The sequence below is a fragment of the Salvelinus namaycush genome, chromosome 1, assembly GCF_016432855.1.
Source record: "Salvelinus namaycush isolate Seneca chromosome 1, SaNama_1.0, whole genome shotgun sequence".
Taxonomy (NCBI): Eukaryota; Metazoa; Chordata; class Actinopteri; order Salmoniformes; family Salmonidae; genus Salvelinus; species Salvelinus namaycush.
In genome coordinates, this window is record NC_052307.1 from 35310074 (window position 1) to 35333582 (window position 23509).

A 23509-nucleotide genomic window follows, 5' to 3' on the forward strand; every position below is an offset into this window, starting at 1 on the left:
TTGAAATAATTTAGTGCTTGGTCAAACGGCAGCTCGTAATCACTTGACAGCTATCATGCACAGTACATTTGTGGATCATTTTGGACAGTTATTTGAAGAATTGTAGATAATGTATATTTGACAAAAACACTATTTAGTTACAGCGTCAATATGCGGAAATACAGTATGCGCAGCTCAGTAAATATATTAAATAAATCGAAAAACGTTCAAAAGTTTTAAGTCAAAGTTTTAACAAGGTGAAATATAGCATATCTGAAAACAAAATTAATTCAAACCAATAGTGTTGAATATTGATTTTAACCTATATAATGTCACACATTCTAAATGTAAATTCATATGAGGTGAAGAAGGGACAATTGTTCAATTAAATATTAAATCAGTTTACTTAGATCTAATTAGATCTTGTTATAGTAAATTTGTTTATCTGCATGTTAGTCCACTTTCTTTTTTCTTTTTTTTACAGCTTTCCAGGTTTGATATGACTAAGACAAGACCTGTGAAATCTACCAATTTCAAATGCGCATTAATTTGCATGCCATTGTGTTGTTAATGACAAAAGCCAATTAAACACTCATGATTAGAAAACAAAGTAGCATTTCACACATAACAATGACCCCCTGGTCCCGCTGGTCCCGGTAAACAAGACTTAGCCTAGATCTTTCCTTTGTGCAGGAATACTGGGAGCTTTAAAAAAGAATAATAGCCTAAAATAAATGCAACTAGATTGTAAATCACAGAGGCCATGGTCTTCATTGCCACATAATATGTTGCATTATAGAATAAGAGGAGTGATGTTGTATGCTATACCATTTAGCTAAATATACATTTTGAGAACTTGATTTAATATATGTTGTTTTACACTCATACTATGTAAGCAGGCCTTTAAAAAATTATTCCTGGAGAATTGTTTCGTTCTTTTTTGCAATGTGAACAACATATTGTTGAGCTAATCTACTCCATGTAGCCTACTGTGTCACCCAGTAAGGCTGAATGGTTTGTAATTGGAATTTAACTACAATTACAGCCACATTTAGTTACTTTTAGGTCAGGTTTGAAGTTTTTCATTGATAATACAGTCAATGCCCTTGCCATATGATCTTATATGATGAGAAGGTTTACCAAAGTATTTTAGATATTATTAATTTCCAATAAACTGTGATGTCTTAATAAGGATTATGCTGACACTATGTCTGTCTAACAGTGCTGCTACCATAGACAGATTTATAAGGTGAAGGCACCTAACTACAGTTTGCACATAGTAGGGGTTGCTAAAACAAACTCCAGGTATTTAAGACTGGGGTGCATGGGAGTTTTTTTTCCCCCTTCTCTCCACTCCAGACATGGCTTCACTCAGAAGAATGAGAGAACTGAACTCCCTGGCTGCAATCCACAATGGCACCCTATTCCCTATATATAGTCCATTACCTATGACTAGTGCCCATAGGGCTGTGTTCAAAAGAAGTGCACTATGTAGGGAATAGGGTGCCATTTGGGATGTCCCCCCGTCTGTCAGGAGTGATGTGCCTGACTGTATCGACAGAAGCTGAAAACATTCTGAGACTGGTATGTTCCACATACACGGAGCCAGGTAGCAGCAACCTAAAACCACCTCAGAGTACAGCCAAGACTAAACATGCAAGAATTACTACACACCAATATAAGCTTATGTGACGTTAAATGAGTTTGGACATTTTCTAATGATGCCATGTTGAGTCTAAACAGACTTACATCAAATTGAAGTACAGGCAGGTTTGATGCTATGTAACTTTATTGTAGTTTACGTGAATTGATCATGTGTGAAAAGGTTGGCTTTCTAATTCCTTATTGTTATAGAATTAGGCAATACATCTGTGAAGTGGCATGCAAGGTGTATGAGAAAGCAAGTCTTACAGAACACCAAAATCATTTACAATGTAAATATGCTGGTTTTAACAGGAAATAAAATAATAAAATACATTCAAATGAGATTATAGGCCTTCCTCCAGTGGAAGTCATTGTCATCAACACATTGCTAAGCTCGATCGATAGATATGGACTGACTCGTGTTCATGTTCCATGAACTTCAAAACGAGGAGCACTTTGATTGGGTTTGCACATGTTTTAACAATAGAGAGACTAAATATTTGGACTTTCAGGGCCCAAGAAAAAGAGTCTTCCATGGGTCTTTAAAAACAATCCATCTCAATTCAACAGTGTTTAAATACATAATCTCACATACATGTACATGTATCCCCATGAAAGGGCATTTGGTAGAGCAGAGCTGACATGTGTGTTGCTGAACATCTGTCATCAGTGACTGCTAGCTAAACACTGGATCTCCTCTAGGCCATAACATCTTAGTAAGTGTATATACATGAAAAATGATCAGGTTGAAAAACCTCTGCTATGTTCAAGGGGGAAAGAAAAAGCCTATCTTTAATAAATATTTGTTTTTCAGAAATAACAACCATAGCTGCTTTTTGTCAGGTAGCACTTAACGCTGGGGGAGTGTAGCCTGCTAGTCATGTTCTACTCTAGAGAGTCAAGCGGTGCCTTTGTCACAGTTGACAGCCTTTGTGGGTTCTGACTATGGGCATTGAGAAGAGTCTAAGATAGTTAAGGTAATGTCACTGCATAATAGCTGCATCGTGGGTGATTGACTTATCACAAGTGGGGGGGGGGGGAACAACCCCTCAATAAGATTCTTTGCATGACATTAGAATAAACAAAGTTCAACAGCTGGAGTTCTATGCTGATGGTCCATTAGTTTTAAAGTAAGGCTATTGTAGGAGTAATGATGAAGATCCTTATCAAATTATGCGCATCTTCTCGCTAAGAGCACAAAGCAATTTATTCTTACGGCAAACATGATTGACACATGTTGTCAATAGGAAGTTGGCCCATTGTGAAAGGTCAATTAGGGGGTAAAATGCAGATTTCCCACCCCCCTCTAAAGCTTCAATGGATGAGGGAGAAAGATAAATATATCCTTTTGCTTGATAAAAGTAAAGGAACTGATACAGTTATCAGAACCCTATCAAAATATGCATTGTAGAGAAACTGTTGTCATTTAAAAAATATATATGTTTTTGCAGTAGTAGAAGAACACTGAAAACCCCATAAAAGGTCTGTGTATTTCCATTCTGATGCTACTAAAAGTGTAGTGATCTCCAAATCAAAGCAAATGTTGCTCTTGCACCTCGAGGGAATTTCGCAAGACAGTAAGCCATAGTGCAGCAGGCAGCGTGGCAGCGTGGCATGTGATGGCTTGTCTGGATGCGCTGCCCTCCCCATGGCTAAGGCAGGTCATTTGTGAAATGTTGGATTTCAGATGAAGAGGAAGAGAGAAAAAGGAGGACGCAGTTACTCAAGGTTACCGATGCTACTGAAGATTGGGGCCAAAATACCTCTCACATAACTCATACCTCGTGGTCGGGCTCCAGGATTACTGCTCAGCAGGGTAGGCCGGTTATCTGGCTCACATTGTGCAGAGAGGTACTCAGAGAGCCTGGCCACACTCAGACACTCAGGTACAGTGTCAGGGATTTAAAAGGGACAGTTTATTGCCTGCTGGTATAGACTGACTCACCAATAAGGCCCTATGATATTACTTCCTTATTTATGTGGAAATAACGAGTCAAGGTGGTTTGCATGTGTACGTTGTAAATGTGAAAGGAATGACTCATATTTGTCACGATGTATTGGAACAAATGTAATCACACTGATAAACTGATTTGATATCTTAAACAGAAACCACGAAGTGGATGTATCGAGTAACAAAATCCTTCTGGAACCTAGGATTTTACTCTCACTAAATAGTCCAACTGACTTCACTGCCAAGTCAGCTTATGACCTCTTCTGAAGTGAACTGCTCTCATAATTGATTTGAGATGTGCTTTTGATATGCACAAAAACATTTAAAGGAACCACATTTAATTAGGCACACAAATTCAAGTTATTTGTGGCAACACCCTGATTCCAGGAATTGTATATAATACAGAGAATATATAAATTGAGCACAATGCACAGCAGGCTATCTGGGGTTGCCAAAACCAGACACTGGTTATCTAACCCTCTCCACATACCCTCACACAGTGTGTTTTCTATCCCCCAGCTAGAAATGACTGATTGATTTGTGTCGAGGAAAAAAACAGCAAAACAAACAAGTCTTTGCTTTTCTTTCTTAGAGCCGGGCCAAGAAAAGCACAGAAAATCCTGCTTTAACACACGTTTAATCTGTTAGCATCGCCTGTCCGTCAATACCGCTCAAGTGAGAAAACAGAAATGGACCAGCTCATCTTTTCAAACACTTACTGGATGCTTCTTCTACCTTTTTCAATGGACGTTTTAGGTCCCTTCTTGAAACGTTTTAAACAAATGTCTCTCTTCTGTTGCACATATGTTAAACAGTGGGGGTTTATTTTCAAATGCATGTTTAAGCAATATCGTATAGATGTACACTCTTAGAAAAAAGGTTCCAAAAGGGTTCTTCGGCTGTCCCTATAGGTGAACCCTTTTGGGGTTCCATGTAGAACTCTCTGTGTAAAGGGTTCTACATGGAACTCAAATGGGTTCTACCTGGAACCAAATGTATTTTTAAAAAGGGTTCTCCTATGGGGACAGCCAAAGAACCCTTTTAGGTTCTAGATAGATGACTTAGAAATAACATATTAGATAGTTTATCTGACTACTTTATGCTGTTCTGGGTATTATCATTCACACACAACAACAAAGTCCTCTCTAAATGGACTCAAAGTCAAAACAATTCAGAAGATATCATAGTGAAGAGAGAGAAGTGTGTGTGTGTGTGTGTGTGTGTGTGTGTGTGTGTGTGTGTGTGTGTGTGTGTGTGTGTGTGTGTGTGTGTGTGTGTGTGTGTGTGTGTGTGTGTGTGTGTGTGTGTGTGTGTGTGTGTGTGTGTGTGTGTGTGTGTGTGTGTGTGTGTGTGTGTGTGTGTGTGTGTGGTAGTGGTTTGGGGGGTGACTATAATTACATCCATCTGTATGTAATTACTTTGACTTTACACCACCACCATAGCAACACGCTCTTCATCACCATATTTGGATGCATTTTTTCCATCTGATATCTGTCTTCACCTTGTTTATAGTTGTTTTAGAAATATGAATCTTGCTACACTCCTTTGATCAGAAATCAGCCAATTGTCACGTTCCTGACCGGTTTTCTGTTATTTTGTATGTGTTTGACGGTCAGGGCGTGAGTTTGGGTGGGTAGTCTATGTTATATGTTTCTATGTTTGTATAAGGGTGACCTGATATGGCTCTCAATTAGAGGCAGGTGGTTTTCATTTCCTCTGATTGAGAGTCATATTAAGGTAGGCGTGTTCACACTGTTTGTTTGTGGGTGATTGTCTTCCGTGTCTGTGTCTGCGCACCACACGGGACTGTAGCGTTTGTTCGTTCGTTTGTTATAGTCTGTACCTGTTCCTACGTTCTTCGTGTTATATGTAAGTTCTCATGGTTTAGGTCAGTCTACGTTCGTTTTTGTTATTTTGTAATCCTTCCAAGTGTTTGTTTTCGTATTTCGTCGTTTACTTTAATAAATCATTATGTATTCACAACCCGCTGCATTTTGGTCCTCCGATCCTTCTCTCCTCTCCTCGTCCGAGGAGGAGGAAGATCTAGACACCCGTTACAGAATCACCCACCAACCTAGGACCAAGCGACGGGGGAGAGCACAACAGCGAAACCAGGACTCATGGACATGGGAGGAAATATTGGCTGGAAAAGGACCCTGGGCTCAGACAGGAGAGAATCGCCGCTCTCGGGAAGAGAGGGAGGCAGCTAAAGCCCAGGAGCGGTGGTATGAGGAGGCAGCAAGGAGACGTGGCTGGAAGCCTGTGAGTAAACCCCAAACATTTATTGGGGGGGGGCTAGAAGGGAGAGTGGCGAAGTCAGGTAGGAGACCTGCGCCCACTCCCTGTACTTACCGTGGAGAGCGAGAGTACGGGCAGACACCATGTTACGCAGTAGAGCGCATGATGTCTCCTGTACGTGTGCACAGCCCGGTGCGGTACATACCAGCTCCTCGTATCGGCCGGGCTAGATTGAGTATTGAGCCGGATGTCATGAAGCCGGCCCTACATATCTGGCCACCAGTAAGTCTCCTCGGGCCGGCTTACATGGCACCAGCCTTACGCATGGTGTCCCCGGTTCGCCTACATAGCCCGGTGCGGGTTATTCCACCTCCCCGCACTGGTCGGGCGAAGGGGAGCATACAACCAGGTAAGGTTGGGCAGGCTCAGTGCTCAAGGGAGCCAGTACGCCTGCACGGTCCGGTATTTCCGGCGCCACCTCCCCGCTCCAGGCCAGTACCACCAGTGCCTACACCACGCACCAGGTTTCCAGTGCGTCTCCAGAGCCCTGTTCCTCCTCCACGCACTAGCCCTGTGGTGTGTGTCTCCAGCCCAGTGCCTCCAGTCCCGGCACCACGCACCAAGCCTCCTGTGCGTCTCCAGAGCCCTGTACGCACTGTTCATTCTCCTCGCACTCGCCCTGAGGTGCGTGCCCTCAGCCCGGTACCTCCAGTTCCGGTACCACACACCAGGCCTATAGTGCGCATCGAGAGTCCAGTGTGCCCTGTTGTTGTTCCCCGCACTAGCCTGAAGGTGCGTGTCCTTAGCCCGGTACCTCCAGTTCCGGCACCACGCACCAGGCTTCCAGGGTGTCTCCAGAGCCCTGTACGCACTGTTCCTTCTCCCCGTACTCGCCCTAATGTGCGTGCCCTCAGCACGGTACCACCAGTGCCGGTACCACGCACCAGGCCTATAGTACGCCTTGAGAGTCCAGTGTGCCCTGTTGTTGTTCCCCGCACTAGCCTGAAGGTGCATGCCCTCAGCCCGGTACCTCCAGTTCCGGTACCACGCACCAGGCCTACAGTGCGTCTCAGCCGGCCAGAGTCTGCCGTCTGCCCAGCGGCGCCTGAACTGCCCGTCTGCCCAACGGCGCCTGAACTGTCCGTCTGCCCAACGCCGTCTGAACTGTCCGTCTGCCAAGCGCCGCATGAACTGCCCGTCTGTATTGAGCCTTCAAAGCCGCCCGTCGGTACTGAGCCTTCAAAGCCGCCCGTCTGCCATGAGCCTGCAAAGCCGCCCGTCTGCCATGAGCCTACAGAGCCGTCCGCCAGACAGGAGCCGCTAGAGCCTTCCGCCAGACAGGAGCCGCTAGAGCCTTCCGCCCGACAGGAGCCGCCAGAGCCTTCCGCCAGACAGGAGCAGCCAAAGCCTTCCGCCAGACAGGATCAGTCAGAGCCTTCCGCCAGACAGGATCAGCCAGAGCCTTCCGCCAGACAGGATCAGCCAGAGCCTTCCGCCAGACAGGATCAGCCAGAGCCGTCATCCAGCCATGACCAGCCAGAGCCGTCAGCGAGCCATGACCAGCCAGAGCCGTCAGCCAGCCATGAGCGTCCAGAGCCGTCAGCCAGCCATGAGCGTCCAGAGCCGTCAGCCAGCCATGAGCGTCCAGAGCCGTCAGCCAGCCATGAGCGTCCAGAGCCGTCAGCCAGCCATGAGCGTCCAGAGCCGTCAGCCAGCCATGAGCGTCCAGAGCCGTCAGCCAGTCATGAGCTGTCCCTCAGCCCAGAGCGGCTATTTATCCAGAACTGCCCCTCAGACCAGAGCTGTCTCTCTGTCCGGAGCTGCCCTTCAGTCCGGAGTTGCCCCTCTATCCTGAGCTACCTCTCTATCCTGAGCTACCTCTCTATCCTGAGCTATCCCTCTGTCCTGAGCTATCCCTCTGTCCTGAGCTATCCCTCTGTCCTGAGCTACCTCTCTGTCCTGAGCTACCTCGTCCCGGAGCTGTCCTTTATCTTGGTGTTGCCCCTTAACCTAAGTGGGTGTATAATGAGGGTGGTCATTCTAAGGGGGAGACGTAAGCTGGGATTGACTATGGTGGGGTGGGGACCTCGCCCAGAGCCTGAGCCACCACCGTGGTCAGATGCCCACCCAGACCCTCCCCTAGACTTTTGGTGGTGCGTTCGGAGTACGCACCTTGAGGGGGGGGTTATGTCACGTTCCTGACCGGTTTTCTGTTATTTTGTATGTGTTTGACGGTCAGGGCGTGAGTTTGGGTGGGTAGTCTATGTTATATGTTTCTATGTTTGTATAAGGGTGACCTGATATGGCTCTCAATTAGAGGCAGGTGGTTTTCATTTCCTCTGATTGAGAGTCATATTAAGGTAGGCGTGTTCACACTGTTTGTTTGTGGGTGATTGTCTTCCGTGTCTGTGTCTGCGCACCACACGGGACTGTAGCGTTTGTTCGTTCGTTTGTTATAGTCTGTACCTGTTCCTACGTTCTTCGTGTTATATGTAAGTTCTCATGGTTTAGGTCAGTCTACGTTCGTTTTTGTTATTTTGTAATCCTTCCAAGTGTTTGTTTTCGTATTTCGTCGTTTACTTTAATAAATCATTATGTATTCACAACCCGCTGCATTTTGGTCCTCCGATCCTTCTCTCCTCTCCTCGTCCGAGGAGGAGGAAGATCTAGACACCCGTTACACCAATAAATAAAACATTTTTTTTTTTTTTTTTAGAGATGGCTGTCTGTGTCTTTTACCTGTCTTTACTACTGATTTCAGTGTAAATAAGTTGTTCCATTCAGCCTCAGCTCACTATTATAATTACACAGATTATGACATTTTCTGCAGTATAAAAAATATACAGGTTTTAAGAGTTTGAGATAGTTTTATCAGAACTCAGGGAATCCTCACTCACTGTCAAAGGCCCATGTGAGAGTAAAAAGCACTTAAACAGTTGTAAAATGCACTGGGCATAATCATGATGTGAGTGAGTATGGACAGAGTCAGAGAGATGTGCCGTGGCTCATTCTGCAAAGACATTAGACCACAGCTTTGGCCTCTGGGCTCCCCACTCTCTCACATGTGCTCAGTCTGTTTGACACAAAGCAGTGCTCGTAGGGCGCTCTGGTTAACATTAACATGCATAAACATTCACATTAATGGGGCTTTTGCAACAAAGTAAAGGTTAACACAACTCTCCCCCTCAAACAAATTAAGTGCCATTTTTCATGCAATCGATTATGCCCTGTCCATCACCATGAGGCTAATACTACTACAGCCCTGCAAATTATAAACAAACCCAGCCCACCATTCAACCCCAGCTACCTTCCCTTCACCCCCCAGCTCCAGGTTATTTGGGCTCTGGTCTCGTCCCACAGAGTGATTGTATGGAGCCTATACTAGTTTTCCTACACAGAAGATGAGGAAACTGGCCACAGTGTGAGTGGCCTTGCCAGCTTGAGAACAGTAAAACAGAAAATAAATCCTGCAGGTTGGTCAACTTCAGCCTACTAACATTGTTAATTTTCAAGCTTTTGGGGAATTTTATCACATGTCTTCTAATGGCTTTATTGGGTACTTCAGATTATCACAGGTGTCTGTAATTATCTCTGGCCCTCTGTGTGGCCTTATCAAATGTAAAATAATCAAATAAGATGATAAAATAAAACATTATCCTAAATATAAACCATCAACTTAGTGAATACCATTGGTGTTTAATATAAGCGTTTCAGCATGAAATATTCTTACTCTTTTATTTATTTTACTATGTCAATAATTATGTCTTTTGTTTTGGTGAAATACTGGTGGCAGTTGGGAAAAAAGCCAATAGTTGGAAGTGATTCAGTTAAATGAAAATAATGCCACTGTGGAGTAGATGCTTTTTTCATTAATTAGGCTATTTTCTCTTGAATCATATGATCTATCCACTAGAAGTTCATGGACAATATGGACACAGATCTAAAAAATAATAATACTATATTTAAATGCATTTTTTAGTTATTCAAATATAAATGACTAAAGTTACCATAGATTGCCATATATTACCTGTTAATTACCTAAATTACTGAACATTTTAGTAACTTTGGTAAATTACCGTTAGTTTTGCAACCCTACTGCAAATGTTTTCTGACTTTTATTGATGGCAGTACTGATTGCACTGCTGGTAAGTTGTAGAGTTAGTACTGTTATAATTCCAAATAATCAATGCTATTTGCCCAAAACTGTACACAGTATATGGGAAATATAGTACTGTCGATTTATATAGAACATATTAGATTTCCAGAACTATACCAAGCAATGTCTTCAAGGTTACGTCCTAAATGGCACCCTGTTCCCTACATGTTTTGGCCCTGCTCAGAAATGTTGGGAATAGGGTGCCATTTGGGACATAAAACGCATGTCTCAATCAGGACTGCAGATTGTGATCAGTAATTGGTGACATAAAGCAAATAATGATGGTACAGTCCTACAGCAACATCACATATGAGCCCAATGAAGACAGCAATCAGGAGCAGTTTTTTACCTGACATTTTGCACACGCCAGTAAGTAATAGCAAAGGGGAAGTGAGGCGAATGTCTCATTCTTGTCCTTGCACCACAAAAATGGCATTCTTACAACTTTTTCTTTACATAACAATCAGGAACACATTACAGTTAACAAGGAAAGCATGTTGCATCCCCTCCTCACCACTGGATGTTTCTACCACTGGATGTTTGTGTGTCAATTTTGTAGGTCAGAGATGAGTTCACTGATACATGTTGTACCTGTAACTGTGTAATCAAATAAGTGCTATGTGTGCGTCTGTGTAAGGTCTCACATAAAATGGTCATACACAGTCAAACTGCTCAACTTGTGAGTTATAGCGGGATGATTAAAAGAACAGCGCTGGTTCCATGTCACTCTGCAGTGTATCTCAAACACAAGAGGCTTCCACCCTACAAGCAGCAGTGACTGACTGGCTTAGCTATGGTGACAGGACCAGGGTAGTCATTCACAGCCCTTGAGCACCATGGGAAAGCCAGCCAACTGAGTATGGGTCAGGTCAACCTTGTCTCCTCGCCTGACTGTCAAAATAAAAGTACCTCTCCCTCAAGCAGCTCCCTCAAGCAACACTGTCCCTTAGACCCAGCTGCTGAGAGCTATGGCACAGAGGGCTGGAAAAGCAATTAAATCAAATATGGGTGAGTGACTGCAGGACAAATGCGTCGTCAGCATTTTTCACCTATACCAGGGAAAAGTCTGTGCTTTTTTAAAGGTGGGTTATTGAACGCAAAGGGAGTATTGAAAGTGAGAAAGACAACCCTAGAAAAAAAAAGACCAAGACATTTTGTGTCACCAAGCGACCAGTATAGGCTAAACCATAGTAGTGAAGAGGTAAGAGACACATTGGTCCAATTCAGCCCCTCTCTTTCTTTCCTGTGGATGGCCTAAAACTTGGGGTCAGACACATTGTCTGACCTTTGGCCCTCTGGTTCACGTCTCCTCGTAATTACCTTTGCGCATCAACCCTCCTGCCACCCCCACTCAAAGACAATGTAACAATTTGTCTTTTCAATTGTCTGTCACTCACTCTCTTATAGACCTTTTCAGTGGGCGTATGTGTTTTTTTCCCCCCATTTGTATGTATTTATTTATCTTGCTTGGAGAAGTGGGGGTTGTCTGGTCCCAGAAACAGGGAGTCTTTGTTTGGGCTGGTTTCACATATGCCCCCTCCTCTGCTACCCATGCCTTCACTCTAGCTCTCCATATTCAGGCTTTTTCCCTTGGTTTGTTTGGGAGACAGCCTAAGACAGGCTGATCTCAGGGTCATTGTACATGGGATTTCCATGACCATACACAAATCAATTAGGCTTTTCTACTTATTTGCCCCCAACTCATGGGGCGGCAAGCATTTGTAAGCTGTTTTCTGCTCCTTATATTATGCAAGGTTGGTCGCTATTCATTTTGTGAACAACAATGTCTTTCTCCTCTCCCAACTCACTGTTAAATTATGAGTCAGAACAGGGGTTGCATAGAAGGCCTATAACAAAATATACACCTTAAAGTTTGACCTGAAAAAACTGCAGGACTAACTAACATAATAATAAACTAAGGTTATACACTCCCACCTCCTTATCTCCCAGACATTTTTTTGAGTTGAACTAAGGAACACAAAAATGCCAGTCAGTTTTAATATGCCAAGCCTTTCTAGCTCCAAATGCTTGATCACAGGTTTGGTACTGTTCATCTATAATATGGCTTATGGACAGTCTCAATCCAAGTCCAAGTCTTTGATAAAGGATTCATGAGGTTCTCTTGCGTCTTACGGATCTTAGCCCTGCAAACAATCCTGCCATTTAGCAGCTCCCGTTGTGTAGTCTATCCAATAGAGTTCAACCAACAGAGCGCACAGGGTGATTCATTTTGGGTTCCCTTTTCGATGAATGTCTCACGGTGGATGAGCCTCCACCGAGGTTCACTATTTTGACCTACTTCACCAAGTTGCCGTATTCTTATACAGATCAGTCAATGTACAGCCTCAGCCTCTGACAGCCAAGCTCCCACACCGACTATTATAGTGATTTGGCAGGATGTTGCTTACTTGCTTATGGCCGGAAGATGGCATGCCACAGCTCTCTGTTGTTCATGATAGCTGGTAGATCCTTTGTACTGAAACCAGTGTCTCTGCAGATGTTGTCCACGTACTCTACATGACCAAAGGTATGTGGACACCTGCTCGCCGAACATCTCATTTCAAAATCATGGGCCTCCACTCTTCTGGGAAGACTTTCCACTAGATGTTGGAATATTTCTGCGGGGACTTGCTTCAATTCAACCACAAGGACACCTACAGCACCCGATGTCACAGGAAGGCCATAAAGATCATCAAGAACAACAACCACCCGAGCCGCTGCCTGTTCACCCCGCTATCATCCAGAAGGCGAGGTCAGTACAGGTGCATCAAAGCTGGGACCGAGAGACTGAACAGCTTCTATTTCAAGGCCTTCAGACTGTTAAACAGCCATCACTAACATAGAGTGGCTGCTGCCAGCATACAGACTCAAATCTCTGGCCGCTTTAATACATTTAATAAAATGATTTAATAAAGGTATCACTAGTCACATTAAATAACGCCACTTTAATAATGTCTGCATATCCTACATTACTAATCTCGTATGTATATACTGTATTCTATACCATCTACTGCATCTTGCCTATGCCGCACGGCCATCGCTCATCCATATATTTATATGTATATATTCTTATTCATCCCTTTACATTTGTGTGTATAAGGTAGTCGTTGTGAATTTGTTAAATTACTTGTTAGATATTACTGCACTGTCGGAACTAGAAGCACAAGCATTTTGCTACACTCACATTAACATCTGCTAACCATGTGTATGTGACCAATAAAATTTGATTTGATTTGAAGAGCATTCGTGAGGTTGGGCACTGATGTTTCCGGCACAGCCAGAAGAGGACTGGCCACCCCTCATAGCCTGGTTCCGCTCTAGGTTTCTTCCTAGGTTTTGGCCTTTCTAGGGAGTTTTTCCTAGCCACCGTGCTTCTACACCTGCATTGCTTGCTGTTTGGGGTTTTAGGCTGGGTTTCTGTACAGCACTTTGAGATATCAGCTGATGTAAGAAGGGCTATATAAATACATTTGATTTGATTTGATTTTGATGTTTGGCGATTAGGGCTGGCTCGCAGTCGGCATTCCAATTTATCCCAAATGTGTTCGATGGGGTTGAAGTCAGGGCTATATACAGGCCAGTCAAGTTCTTCCACACCGATCTCAACAAACCATTTCTGTATGGACTTCGATTTGTGCATGGGGGCATTGTCATGCTGAAACAGGAAAGGGCCTTCCCCAAACTGCCAGATGGTAAAGCATGATTCATAACTCCAGAGAACGCGTTTCCACTGCTCCAGACATTACATTTACATTTAAGTCATTTAGCAGACGCTCTTATCCAGAGCGACTTACAAATTGGTGCATTCACCTTATGATATCCAGTGGAACAACCACTTTACAATAGTGCATCTAACTCTTTTAAGACTCCAATGATGGCAGGCTTTACACAACTTAAGCCGATGCTTGGCATTGCGCATGGTGAACTTAGGCTTGTGTGCGGCTGCTAGGCCATGGAAACCCATTTCATGAAGCTACCGACGTACAGTTCTTGTGCTGACATTGCTTCCGGAGTCAGTTCAGAACTCTGTAGTGAGTGTTGCAACCGAGGACAGACAATTTTTACACTTTATGCTATTTTAGCACTCGGCGGTCCTGTTCTGTGAGTTTGTGTGGCCTACCGCTTCGCAGCTGAGCCATTGTTACTCCTAGATGTTTCCACTTCACAATAACAGCAGCTCTAGCATGGGAGAAATATTACGAACTGACTTGTTGGAAAGGTGGAATCATATGGCGGTGCCACGTTGAAAGTCACTGAGCTCTTCAGTAAGTCCATTCTACTGCCAATGTTTGTCAATGGAGATTGCATGGCTGTGTGCTCGATTTTATAAACCTGTCAGCAGTTTGAAGGGGTGTCCACATAAGAAATAGAGGACTATATATGGAATAGGGTACCATTTGAAAAACCATGATCTGTTGTCAGCATGTTCATTTAGACTTGATTGTCTCAAGGTGATGCTCCCCTCACCCTTTAGAAGGTTCAGAGAACAATGGCAAACCTCAGGGAGGGTGAACAAAGCAGAGGAAATGTTGACATGTAAAGGTAACATGGCCCATGTATGGTAATTGTTATAAATATCTCAGGGCACTGCTGCTGAGGCCACGGATGATTACTCTGCCCGAAGAGTGGTCACAATGTAACAATAGTCATTATGTGAGCCTTTGACCATCGGCTCTTTGGGCCTCTTTTATTGTTTGGTAATCATTGCGGGAAATCAGATGGAATGGAATACTTCTAACCACAGAGAACACAACATTCCAATGGTTCCAACAGCGCTGTATGGTAATGAAAGCCAGAGGAGGAAAGAGTAGATATTTCAATTTTAGACCATGTAATCTCAAGTGGTTTTGGAGGGGTAAACACAATCATTATTCCACCCCTTTTGGTTTGCACAAGCCATTCATTTTCATTATTGTCTATCATGTTTCTTATGAACCACAAATTTATGACAATTGTTGAGAGAAAATGGAGTGAATACCATGGTTTGCTTTGATCAATCTAAATCGCACTGAGAAAGAGTAAGTGGATAGTTTAATTGAAAACGATGTAGCTAGGAGCTAAGTTAAAAAAACAAAGCAATTTAACAATTACACAACTTGTGCAATATATAAGTATTAGTTCAATTTAATTTAAAACCATGTCCTCAATCTCATGCTTCTGGTTGGCAAAAAATAAATAAATTAAGGTCATTGCTACATGTGTGCAATCATACGCTAGGATTACATAAACCAGGAGTATACTGTAAAGCAGTGGTTCCCAAACTTTTTATAATCCCGTACCCCTTCAAATATTCAACCTCCAGCTGCATACCACCTCTAGCACCAGGGTCAGTGCACTCTCAAATGTTGTTTTTTGCCATCATTGTAAGCCTGCCACACACACACTATTCAATGCATTTATTAAACATAAGAATGAGTGTCACAACCCGGCTCATGGGAAGTGGGAAGTGGCAAAGAGCTCTTATAGGACAAGGGCACAAATAATAATATAATAATAATCAATAATTTTGCTCTTTATTTAGCCATCTTACTTATAAAACCTTATTGGTTCATCAAAAATAGTGAATAACTCACCACAGGTTAATGAGAATGGTATGCTTGAAAGGATGCCCATAACTCTACAATGTTGGGTTGTATTGGAGAGAGTCTCAGTCTTAAGTCATTTTCCACACACCGTCTGTCCCTGTATTTAGTTTTCATGCTAGTGAGGGCCGAGAATCCACTCTCACATAGGTACGTGGTTGCAAAGGGCATCAGTGTCTTAACAGTGCGATTTGCCAAGGCAAGAAATTCTGAGCGCAGCCCTATCCAGAAATCTGGCAGTGGCTTCTGATTAAATAACATTTTCACAGAACCGCTTGTTGCAATTTCGATGAGGCTCGCTTGTTCAGATATCGGTAAGTGAACTGGTGGCATGTTATGAAAGGGATAACGAATCCAGTTGTTTGTGTCGTCCGTTTCGGGAAAGTACCTGCGTAATTGCACACCCAGCTCACTCAGGTGCTTTGCTATATCACATTTGACATTGTCCATTAGCTTGAGTTCATTTGCACACACAAAATCATACAACGATGGAAAGTGTGCTGTTCTTGTTAATGCAGACAGAAAAGGGCTCCAACTTCTTAATCATAGCCTCAATTTTGTACCGCACATTGAAAATAGTTGCGGAGAGTCCCTGTAATCCTAGATTCAGATCATTCAGGTGAGAAAAAACATCACCCAGATAGGCCAGTCGTGTGAGAAACTCGTCATCATGCAAGCGGTCAGACAAGTGAAAATTATGGTCAGTACAGAAAACTTTAAGCTCTCAATTAACTTCTCAATTAAAAAAAATATGTTATTACTTTGCCCCTTGATAACCAGCGCACGTCTGTTTGTTGTAAAAGCGTTACATGGTCGCTGCCCACATCATTGCATAATGTAGAAAATACACAAGAGTTCAGGGGCCTTGCTTTAACAAAGTTAACCATTTTCACTGTAGTGTCCAAAACGTCTTTCAAGCTGTCAGGCATTCCCTTGGCAGCAATAGCCTCCCGGTGGATGCTGCAGTGTACTCAAGTGGTGTCTGGAGCAACAGCTTGCACGCGCGTTACCACTCCACTATGTCTCCCTGTCATGGCTTTTGCGCCATCAGTACAGATACCAACACATCTTGACCACCAAAGTCCATTTGATGTCACAACGCTGTCCAGTACTTTTAAAATATCCTCTCACGTTGTCCTGGTTTCCAGTGGTTTGCAGAAGAGGATGTCTTCCTTAATTGACCCCCAATAAACGTAACGGACATATAACAGGAGCTGTAGCACGTCTGTTGACTCATCCAGCTGTAACGCATATAATTCACTGGCTTGTATGCGAAGCAGTAATTGTTTCAAAACATCTTCTGCCATGTCACTGAAAACCTGTCACTGTGAAACAGTGTTGTTTGATGAAGTCATTGTCTGTATAGTTTTTTGAGCCTTTTCCCCCAGCATTGTCACAGCCATATCCCAGCCATTTCAAGCATAGTAGTGGCGGCATCATGGTATGGGTATGCTTGACATCGGCAAAGAGTGGGGAGTTTTTCAGGATAAAAAGAAACAGGATGGAGCTAAGCACAGGCAAAATCCTAGAGGAAAACTTGCTTCAGTCTGCTTTACACCAGACACTGGGAGAGGAATTCACCTTTCAGCAGGACAATAACTTACAACACAAGGCCAAATCTACAATGAAGTTGCTTATCAAGAAGACGGTGAATGTTTTTGAGTGGCCAAGCTACAGTTTTGACTTAAATCTGCTTTAAAATCTATGGCAAGATTAGAAAATTGGTGTCTAGCCATGATCCCCAACACCTTGACCCAAGAAGACTCACAGCTGTAATTGCTGCCAAAGGTGTGTCTAGCATGTACTGACTCAGGAGGTGAATACTTACCAAGCTATTAGGTTTTTATTTTTCATTAATCTTTGAAACATTTCAGAACATCTCGTCCACTTTGACAGAGTATTTTATGTAGAACTTTACAAAAAAATTACAATTACATACATTTTTATCCCACTTTGTAACACAACAAAATGTGAAGAAAACCAAGGGGGTGAATGCCTTTGATAGGCACTGTAGGTCATAGGCACTCACACATGGTGCCATGAAACTGTCTCGATTTAACGGGATGTTTAACGCCTCTCAGATTGCTGAGCAAAATTAGAAGTAATCTGATTCCACAATCCCAGTCAAAACATGCCCACTATGAGGGTAACACACATTAACTTCAAGAATTAATGGTAAGCATTTGCGACAATGCAGGCTAGGGCTATATCTACATTTCAATATTTGTACCAAAAATACTCCAATAATCAATATTGGTCTTAGGGTATTGTTAAAAAAAACATAGATAATTATTTTATCTTGTGAACCCTAAAACAATGTCGTCAATTGTTTTAGGGTTCGTAAGATAAAACAGTATAATGCCTGACTGTTCATGAAGATCTAGCCTATTAAATCAATCAATCAATTATTCCAGACTGTAACGGTTCTCGTGGGCTGAAGGAAGAGTGGACCAAGGTGCAGCGTTTAAAGTGTTCATGATTTAATCCCAAAAAACAAATAGAACAAAAACAACAAACAGGAGAACGAAAGCAAAACAGTTCTGTCTGGTGCAGACATAAAACAGAAAACAACTACCCACAAAACACAGGTGGAAAAAGGCTCCCTAAGTATGGTTCTCAATCAGAGACAACGATAGACAGCTGCCTCTGATTGAGAACCACACCCGGCCAAACACATAGAAATAGAAAACATAGAACAAAAACATAGAATGCCCACCCCAACTCACGCCCTGACCAACAAAAATAGAGACATAAAAAGGAACCCTAAGGTCAGGGCGTGACACAGACCAAAACTAGGGTAGAGATATTTTGTATTGATGCAACCCACTAGGCACACCACGTCATTTCAATGTGGATCACTGGGTAGTATTTGGTTGAGATGTTGATCAATAAGATTACAACCTATAATCACCCACTCAAAAAGAAAGCAAAAGTTAGTTGAATTTCCAATGTGTTATCACTATGCTTTCAACCATCTTAAAGCACAACCAAATTCCAATGGAAAAATAACGTCAGATTTTTTTGTTTAATTGTCATCCAAATGTAATGTGTATCACTGCACTTTCAACCATTTAAAAGCGCAGCAAAGTTTAAACGGGAATACAAGGTCAGATATTTTGTTTATTTATGCAAGAGATGAATGTGTAATCACTGTGCTTCATCTAATAGCAGAACCAAGTGACCTGGATTACAGTTGAGATTACATTATTAAAAGTACATGGTGCAAGGGATCAATGCCGTTCGAGATTCTGCACAGATTAATACCGACCCGCAATTACCTATGCATGCTATCTTGAACATGCAGCTTTATATGATTACATAAGAAGAAATGTATAGTTACAGTAACCTCAAAATGTAGTCATGAAGGTGTTACTAGTTTTAAGGTTGATGCTACATTATTTTGTAAGATATCCTTCATTTTAGGCTATTTACTGTGTTACAAAAGTAATTTTGAATAGTCTTTGGTTGACAACACAACCAAATATCAACATTTAAAGGAGATGCATCTACTGCTTGGATAGATCCATCTGAGCCACAGGCAAAAATCTCATCATTTTTTGGCTGAGTTGGAGACATGAATCAAACATCTAATTTGTTAACTTGTGGATCAAGTATCAACATTTCACATCTCCATCTAGAACAAAAATGTAAGTTAAAGAATAGGACTAAATCAAATCAAACTTGAAATGCACTTTAAATTAAGTTTGATTTGATTTAGTCCTATTCTTTAAATTAGATTTTTGGTTCAGTTGGAGACCAACATATAATTTATTAATTTGTAGACAAACTAGAGATAAAAGCCAGACTAAGTCACTGGCACAGATGGAACTATCCAAGCAGAAAATACATCTTCTTCAAATGTCAATATTTGTTGCGTTGGCAACCAAACACAATTCAATATCACTGCATATCATTACATTTTAAATCAACCAGTGCTTGAAACCCTAGGCCTATTGTATTGTCTATTTTTAGTTGAATTATGGTTTGAATTGAAACAATAGCTGTTGCAAAAGTATGTGGACAGCCCTTCAAATTAGTTGATTCAGCTATTTCAGCCACACCTGTTGCTATTTATTTTTTATTTCACCTTAGTCAACTGTACGTCCTGTTATTGTGAAGTTTAAATGTCTAGGAGCAACAACGGCGCAGCTGAGAAGTGGTAGGCCATTACAAGCTCACAGAACGGGACCACTGAGTGCTGAAGCTTGTAGCGCGTAAAAATCACATGTCCTTGGTTGCAACACTCACTACCGAGTTCCAAACTGCCTCTGGAAGCAACGTCAGCACAATAATTGTTCGTCAGGAGCTTCATAAAATGGATTTCCATGGCCGAGCAGCCGCACACAAGCCTAAGATCACCATGCGCAATGCCAGGCGTCGGCTGGGGTGGTGTAAAGCTCGCCGCCATTGGACTCTGGAGCAGTGGAAACGCGTTCTCTGGAGCGATGAATCACGCTTCACCATCTGGCAATCCGATGGACAAATCTGGGTTTGGCGGATGCCAGGAGAACGCTACCTGCCCCAACGCATAGTGCCAACTATAAAGTTTGGTGGAGGAGGAATAATGGTCTGGGGCTGCTTTTCATGATTTGGGCTAGGCCCCTTAGTTCCAGTAAAGGGAAATCTTAACGCTACAGCATACAATGACATTGTAGACAATTCTGTGCTTCCAACTTTGTGGCAACAGTTTGGGGAAAGGCTTTTTCTGTTTCAGCATGACAATGCTGAACACAAAGCGAGGTCTATACAGAAAGGATTTGTCGAGATTGGTGTGGAAGAACTTGACTGGCCTGCACAGAGCCCTGACTTCAACCCCATTGAACACCTTTGGGATGAATTGGAACGCCGACTGCGAACCAGGCCTAATCGCCCAACATCAGTGCCCGACCTCACTAATGCTCTTGTGGCTGAATGGAAGCAAATCCCCATAGCAATGTTCCGACATCTAATGGAAAGCCTTCCCAGAAGAGTGGAGCCTGTTATATCAGCAAAGGGAGGACCAACTCCATATTAATGCCCATGATTTTGGAATGAGATGTTGGACGAGTAGGTGTCAACATCCTTTTGGTAATGTAGTGTAGCATCATTAATGATATTTGAGGAAAGTATGGTCACATTTAATTTGTGCTGCTAAACCTACCCTTTGAAATGACTTCGATAGCAACAGTACATCTATTTAGTTTTTAAGTGGAGATCTCTTAACAATCACTCTCATGATAGCACATTGGTAATACTCAGTGACAAATATCATAGCTAAGTCGGGCTTGGTTAAAACCTTTAATGGGAGACCAAAGGTTAGCTGTAGATAGATCAATTCTCCAGGTGCTGGCCAGTCTATTCTTTTTTTTTGTTTGAAAGTGGATATGACCTTGAATATTTGACTTTGTTTTAAAGGTACAAATAGAACATATTTCATATAAGTTTTGTCTATGTAGAAATTTGGTTACCACGATGACATAATCCTGTGGTTGAAATTATACCCTCAGTTGATGACTTTTTTTCAAATCCACTGTATTTTCCAAGTAGATTCCACGTCATAATACGTTGACAAATAACGTTGAAATAATGTCGATTCAACCAGTTTGTGCCCAGTGGGATTTGTCATCTTTGTCTTTGCAAAAGGTCTGCCGTTAGAGGCACAGTTTAGACACAGCAATATCTGAGTGTGTCTAAAAAGGAGGGGAGAGAGCGGGATGGGGGAAGGAATTAGTACTTACGAGAAAATGTGACTTAACCAAGGGACTGAAATGCACCAAACTGATAAAAGACACTCTAAACAGGATATTAAACAGCTAATAAACATTTAGAGCCATATAATGTTTCCCCTTAAATGCCTGCGAGGCAGGTTGAAGAGTGTGATTGTTTACATTTTCATAGGGTGTTGAATGAAAACTGCCGACCACATATGATGTAGTAAATCATGAGGAGTCGAGATAATAATTACACCACGTCATTATGTCGGTAATTTGGGATAGGCCAGGGGATTCCTGGGGTGGCACGCTTCACTTTCAATAAACCTCCGGCGTCTGTGATTACGTGAGTGGGAAATAATGATTCGGAGTTCAAAGGTCTCAAAAATACAAAGAATTCATTCATGAATTCCACAAGGCTTATGGATGCTGTTGAATTTCATGGAGTCTTCCAACACGAATACCAGTAGGAACTCTTCTCATTATAAAAGCCCCTTGCTTTATAATGGTTTTCCACTTTGCCTCAAACAAATGAATTAAATAAGAACACTAAAGCAAACAAAGAAACACTATTGCCACGTGCTCCAATTTGGCACAAAACACACTATGCTATTCCATCTTGGCTTCCACAGGGAGTGCACAGGAAAGCTGTTGGTGGCAGAGAGGACATTAAGGGCCATTAGCTAAGCACAAGGATCTCAGATTAGCAGCGTATATTACAGGTTTTAAGTTGACTATAGGAAAAAAATGGAAATCTGTTCCAGTTGTGTGTCTTCACTTATTAGTCTCATGGCTGTAAATCTGAGTTTAAAAGGAACCAGCTTGCATCCCTCCTCATGGGTTGCAGGATCTCAAGTCAAAGCCAAAGGGTGGCCTCTGCCTTACGAAATGATAATAACTCCAAGCAGTCCAAGTGGGCCCATTTCACGCTTGTCTCCTGGAGAATCATGCTGGTAGAGTGCACACAAAATGACTGACAGTGTGCACAGACTGAATATGCGCTCCTAAATGGCACCCTATTTCCTATTTAGGGCACTACTTTGGACCAGAGCCTATCTATATAGGGAATAGGGTTCCATTTGGGATACCCAATTGACTAAGTGGATGGATAACTGGGGCCCTCAAGACAACCTCCATTTATACTCCATTCAGCATCAGTCTTGTTTCTTCATGGATTACATCAATCTATACTGTGTTGAGTTTTTTGTTCATTTGAGCATGTAATGATGGAATAGGTCTGTGGGTGGGTGGTGAAGGCTTTCAAGGGGATCTGCTTTTTCTTGTTCTACTGTATGCTGAAGTGATGATCTCTGTTTCCCTAACATCACTTTCTTACAGTACTTAGGCCCTTTGCTCCTTTGGGGGCATCGGCCATCGATGACTACTCTCCATCTCACTCTGTTCTGGGATGCCTTCTCCAGCTTGTTCCACCCCACGCCAGATTTCCTTATATCTGTCTTTCTTGAGGGATGTCATCTGAGTTCAGACATGATATGTGTTTACAATATCTGACACATAGACCTACTCCAAAATGAGGAATATACACAACCCTTTGTTATAGCCTCATGCTATCATACATAGGCCCCTTCAGTTGTAAATTAATGTAATTCATATATTTCCTACATCACTAGATTTAGGGAACCCTTAGAACAGTTGACATGCAATATAGTATATTATGGGTAAACTATAATTGTGTAACCTAACCGTTGCAATTACTGACCAGCTTGAGGGCATTTCTCCCTGATGAACCGTGACATATTTACATGGCGGTTACTGCCATCCTTGGCTCCTGAAAGGAACTGCATCTCATTTCCAGTTACGTACACTCAGCTGATCAAAGAGGCATATCCTATAGCTCAGGCAGAACACAGACAAAACAAGGAGTTATTACTTTTGTATCATTTGCTTTCCCATGCAATGAAACAAATCAGGAACAAATGTCCTATAATTAACTTTCATTCAAACATCTTACTAGGTACAGGCCCAACAACCCTAAATAATATTTTAACACATTACTACCTTAATTATTGCTAAACCAGTGGCTATAAGTATTAGAAATTAATATAATATCAGAATAATCACTTGGGATCACTAGGATCCCAAGAATAGTCCAGAACTCTTGAATATGGCTGACTGAATCATATCCCTTAATGTGGCTGATGATACACAGTGGTAAAGGGTATTAGTACTAGGCTACAGTAAGTAAAAGTTTTGGCCAAGTTCAGAGCTTTTCACAGCCCAGGATAATATGGTGTTCACTTGGCTGATC